Below are 6,000 nucleotides of genomic sequence, written 5' to 3'. Positions count from 1 at the left end.
CCAGAGTCTGCTCCTATTTGTTGACCTAAGCAAAGGGTTAAGGGTGTGCCAGCCTATCCCATAGCTGGGTATGACCACCCTCTGCTATGGCTCCTTAATCCCTCTCTCACCTTGCACTTATTCCTAGTTTCTAAGTTCTGCCCCCTTTGGTAAGCCATGCTTTGGGACCCTCGAGCTCCCTCTGAACTTGGATGCCTGAGGGTTCGCTATTCCACACTGCACCATTCTATTACAATAATTGTTATCCAGAGTGTAAGAGCTTCCTGTGGCTCCTCGAGGCTCCTTGGAACTTTGAAACACTTTGGGTAAGAGAAGGCCTTGGAAATCTGGATTCGGAATTGGTTAATCACATATTATTAGACATTAAGATTGAATTAGGTTCCTCGGATGTGGCTGTTGGTCTTTGATGTATTTTTATCTTTTCTTTGGGTCTGTAATAACTTGTACAAACTCGAGGAATCTAGTAAAAGGGTGTGGGAGAGATTTTACTTTCCTGCATCAAAGGGTAGAAACCATGCTTTAGGGTTTTAATTCTTTTTAATGTTTCTGATCCAATCACATAGAAATCATGCCTATAGGAGACAATATTTAACTTTCTGCAATCTTGCATATATATATCATGCCTATAGGAATGTGCATGTTCACGATATTAGGCAAATATTTAGGGATAATCAAATCAGCATCTATTTACAAGTTTGTTAACATGGTTTAAAACAAATGACTCGTAGAGATCATGTCTATAGGAAGTTTTTTTCAAACTTGTCTCACTCGTCTAAAAGCAGTAACGATTTCACTGACTAACGTACAAAAAACCAGTGGTTCTCCGAACCATTGAGCCTCTTCCCAGATTAGTGCAACTCTTTCTAAAACCTAATTTTCTGGTAAACTTGCATGCTTTCTGAAACTTACTGCCTTTTCTGGTAGTTCGATGAACGATTTCCAACTCAGTTACATATCACTATTCTGTATTTTATCATTTTTTTAATAAGTTCTGCAGCTCGAACTTGTTTTCTCCTTAAATAATTCTGCTGATTTTCAAGTCATCTCTGAACCTCTGCAAATTTTCAACCTTCTGTCTTAAACTATTCTGCTTTAGGTCCTTTCTGAAAACAGTGCTTTTTTTTTGACTCGCTTAAAATACTTCAATTTCTTACAATTGGATCCGAGTTGCCTAATGCAGACTTTCTGTCTAAATATATGTGTTGAACCAGTCCGCTCGCCGCTTAATTTTTAACTTAAGACCAAATCAGTATATGCTAAGACATGCTAAACTAAGTGTTGTCTGATTTAAGGGGTTTATTTGAGCCTTGTTTGCTTGTTTACTCATCCCTTTATTTGATATTTGTTTTGAATGTCGAAACTAGAATTTTATCCTTTAAACTCCATAAAGGCCCCATCCCTTTCTTCCCTCTTAGGATTAGAAGTCCTAATACCCCGGGACTGATAGGTTGGGACGAGTATTAGCATGCAATAAGTAAACGAGACTAATCGCGTTTAATACCTTAACGGGGTGGGAAGGGTAGAATATGGATATGATGACCGATGCGCTAATATCTCGTGTGAGAATGATTGCTGGGTATTGTACCAAGGTGATCCATATTATAGTTAAACCTAGGACCCTTTTCTTTGCTTTTCCTTCATTTAAATTAACGTTTTGCTCAAACTAAGCTTTCCTTTTTTCCAAAAAAAAAATCACTTGTGTCTTTCTTCTTTCAAAATTGTCAACTTGTTTATATTTCTTATGTGCAAACATTGTCTGTTACTTCTACTCTTCTTAAAGTCACAGCTAAGTACGGCCAGGAACCACACTAGTGGATCTTGAGGGGTGCCTAACACCTTCCCTCGAGATAATCTCAAGCCCTTACCCGAACTCTGGTTTTCTTCCAAAAAATCTTCTTCTTTTCTCTAAAAGTGTCCTAATGACTATAATCATTAGGTGGCGACTCTTAAAATTCCATAACCCGATTCCTCAAAAGGGAATAAGAGTTGTTTCGTCCATAATGTCGTAAACCCGATTTCGCCTTCTTTTAGGAGGGAAAAAGGGGGCGTCGAAAACAAGTAGGTGTGTCACTAAATCCTTTTGAGCAATACATTTCGTTTGTTATATGAGGTATTTTTGGGACATATTATATACTGAATTGAAGGTCTTGGAATGTAGTTTCTAATGCTCTCAACTATTCGTTCATACGACTTCTGGATAAAAAAGATATAAGCGTCGGAAGAAGGGCTAATGCTAGGGTGCCAAGCTAACACCTCTTTGACTTTTCAAAAGTTGATATATATAGGGTTTTAAATAGTTTTTCTCTTCAATTTTCATAGAACACAACCATAGAACCCCCAAAAAATTACCCTTAAGCTCTCTACAAGGGTTTCAAAGAAGATTAACATCCCGGGTACGAAATCAAGAAGTGATAACATTACAACGATCCCTACGACGTAAGTATCTCTATATCGCCTCTCCTTTTCTTTGTAGTTTGAGTTTTGGAAGGTACATCATAATTAAGAAAATGCCTTACTTTATGTATTTAAGCTTTTAAATGTCAATGAAGGTTGATAAATTTATTTCCTAATAGTTAGAACTCACGGGACGGTGATCGAAAGCCGTGAGTTCAATTTATTTTACTTTTAGTGGACTATTTTGTAGTCCACTCGTGTTGGCCTCTTATGCTAATGTTTTATGGAGTTTTAAGGAGAAAGGGTGTGGAGAAATACCACATACTGACTGAATGGTGGGCTGGTCGTTCGTCGTTATATTTTTTAGGTTGTTTGATACTACTTTAGTTGTCGTTTTATGTATGAAGTGATTAGGGTGTGTGGGCTGTTTTGTGGTATATTGTGATAGAGATAATGTTGGAAAGTTATGCATACATGCTGTTATTGTTGTTTTCTTATTGTTTCTGGTATATAGTATTGGAGGGGGGCCTTGTTACAAGGGAGATGCTGCCCAAATTTACGTAAACGAGCTACAAGTTTAAGTTGCGGACTTAGCCTTTACTCATCACTAATTTTGAATCTCCTTATGCTATGGTATATTGAGTTGAGTTGTTTGAAGAATTGCTTAGAAAATATTAAGGACTCAATGGAGTTAAGGTATGTTAAAGCTTAACCTTTCCTTCATTTTGGCATGATCTCGTAACTACATGTGTTTGATAACGAGGCATAAAGAGAAGTTCTTATTCCTGAATTTATGTACATTATCCTAGTCTCATAAGCTATAGTATTCTCCCTTATCGGGACTTCATATTCAGTTTAATTTTGTCTTCTTTCAGCCAAGAGAGCAGAGAGTATATATATATAATATTAAAATATTTTCACCACCATCGAGCTATAATCGATGGGCAGGTCCTTATTGGGCAACCTCCGATCAGATGGTAAGTTATAAACTGAGCCTACTGTGGTCGGGCGCCTATGAGCGAGCCCAAAATGGTCGAGATACAGAGCGTAGTATGGCCGAGCGCCTATGAGCGAGCCTACTACGGCAGACCAATTACACATACCGAGCCTTATAAGGCCAGATGGCTATTTTACTTACTATATCGAGAGAGATGAGTCAGTATCAGTAGGTAAGCATATTTTCAAATTATATTTGACTCCCAGGTATTTTCAGTTATTATATTATCAGTTCAGTTTCAACTTTCAGTTAATCTGTTGCCTTCCATACTCGGTACATTATTTTATACTGATGTCCGTTTTGCTGGGGACGCCGTATTTCATTCCTGCAGGTCCTGATAGACAGCTGGATAGACCTTCCCAATAGACAAAGTCAAACATCAGCTTGGTTGGTAAGTTCCACTTCCTCGGAGTTATCAGGTTTATACCTTGGAGTCCATTTTATATATACAGGTTTGATGGGTATGTCGAGGCCCTGTCCCGAACATGATACAATTTAGTTATCCCTAGAGGCTTGTAGACGAGTCCTGCATATTTTTTTTATATCAGTATTGTGGCTTTACCAGTCCTATGTAGATGTTTAGTATGGTATTGCTGGTTGTAGACGTTATTTTCAGATGATTCAGAATATGTCCTCATCGGCCTAAGTTAAGGGTTACCTCTCCAAAGTTCACAGTTATAGAATGTTATGCTCAGGCTGAGTATGGCACCGAGTGCCGGCCACGCCTCTTCAGATTTGGGGCGTGACAGTTTTTGTCGTTTTACGGCCATAAAACTGAAATTTTGCCCGATTCTTAGATTTTTGTGTGCTATTGCCAAAGCCTTCCGCATGGGCCTGGCTGCCGGATTCGGATCATCTAGAATTTTTTAGGGCCATCAAATACGGAATATGAAACCATAGTCAATGCCCCTCCATGACCGTTCCTTTTCTTTTTGGAGTTTCACGGCCATAAAACTAGAATTTCACCTAATTCCTAGATTTTCGTGTGCTATAGCTCACGCCTTTTGCATGGGCCCGGAAGCCATACCCGGATCGCCTTAAAATTTTTCGGGCCATTAAATACGACCCAAGGAACCATAGCCACTATCTCGCCATGACTATTCCTCATTTTTGGCGTTTTACAGCCATAGAATTAGAATTTTGCCCGATTTCCAAATTTTCGTGTGCTATACCACGCCTTTCACATGGGCCTGGGCCCCGGACCTAGATCGCCTAAAATTCTTTCGAGCTATAAATATGATCTAAGGAACCATAGTCACCGCCCGATTTCCAGATTTGCGAGTGTTGCAGTCCACACCTTCCGCATGGGCCCCAGCCCCCCTGACCCGGATCGCTAAAAAAATTTTCGGGCCATCAAATATGACCTAAGGAACCATAGACAGCGTCCAGCAGTGAACGTTCCTCCATTTTTTTCTTTTTACGGTCATAAACTAAATTCCGCCTGATTCCGAGATTTTCGTGTACTATAGCCTACGCCTTCCACATGGGCCTGTCGCCTAAAATTTTTTTGGGCCATCAAATACGATCTAAGGAACCATAATCACCACCCTGCAATTACCGTTCCTCGGGTTTTAGCGTTCTTCAGCCATAAAACTAGAATTTCACCCAATTTCAAAATTTTTGTGTGCTATGGCCCACGCCTTCAGCATGGGGCTCGGGCTCGAATCGCCTAAATATATTCGGGACATCAAATACGACCTAAGGAACCATAGTCACCGTTCCGCCATGATCGTTTCTCGTTTTATGGCATTTTACGGCAATAAAATTGGAATTCCGCACAGTTCCCAAACCCGGATCGCCTAAAAAAATTTTGGGTCATCAAATACGACCTAAGGAACCATATTCACCGACCCTCCATAACCTTTTTTCATTTTATGGACGTTTTTGGAGTTTTATGACCATAAAATTGGAATTACGCCCGATTCCAAGATTTTCGTGTTCCCCACACCCCACAGACCCAAGTCGCGCAAATTTTTCCGTGCCATCAAATACAGTCTAAGAAATCATAGACACCGCCTCTCCATGATTGTTACTCTTTTTTTTTTTGCATTTTACGACCATAAAACTGGAATTTCGCTCGATTTTCAGATTTTCGTGTGGTATAGACAACTCCTTCCGCATGGGCTTAGGCCCCAGATCCGCATCGCCTAATATTTTTTAGGGTCCATCAAATATGACCTAAGGAAACATAGTCACCGTCCTGCCATGACCTAATATGACCTAATATTTTTTCGGCATTTTTCGGTCATAAAATTGAAATTCTATCTAATTCCCAGATTTTCATGTACTACAGCCCACGCCTTCCGCATGGACCCGTCCCCCGGACCCGGATCGTCTATAAATTTTTCAGGTCATCAAATACAACCTATGGAATCATAGTCACTGCCCACCATGATCGTTCCTCGTTTTTGGCATTTCACGGCCATGAAATATGAATTTCGCCCGATTCTCAGATTTTCGTGTGGTTTAGCACGTGCCTTACCCGGATCGGATTGCCTATAATTTTTTCAGTCCATCTAATAGGATATATGGAGCCATAGTAACTGCCCCACCATAAACATTGCTCGTTTTATAATGTTTTACGGACATAAAAATGGAATTCCGTCTGA

This window comes from Nicotiana sylvestris, chromosome 12 (genome assembly GCF_000393655.2).
Source record: "Nicotiana sylvestris chromosome 12, ASM39365v2, whole genome shotgun sequence".
Classification (NCBI taxonomy): Eukaryota; Viridiplantae; Streptophyta; class Magnoliopsida; order Solanales; family Solanaceae; genus Nicotiana; species Nicotiana sylvestris.
This window is presented reverse-complemented; position numbering follows the sequence as displayed.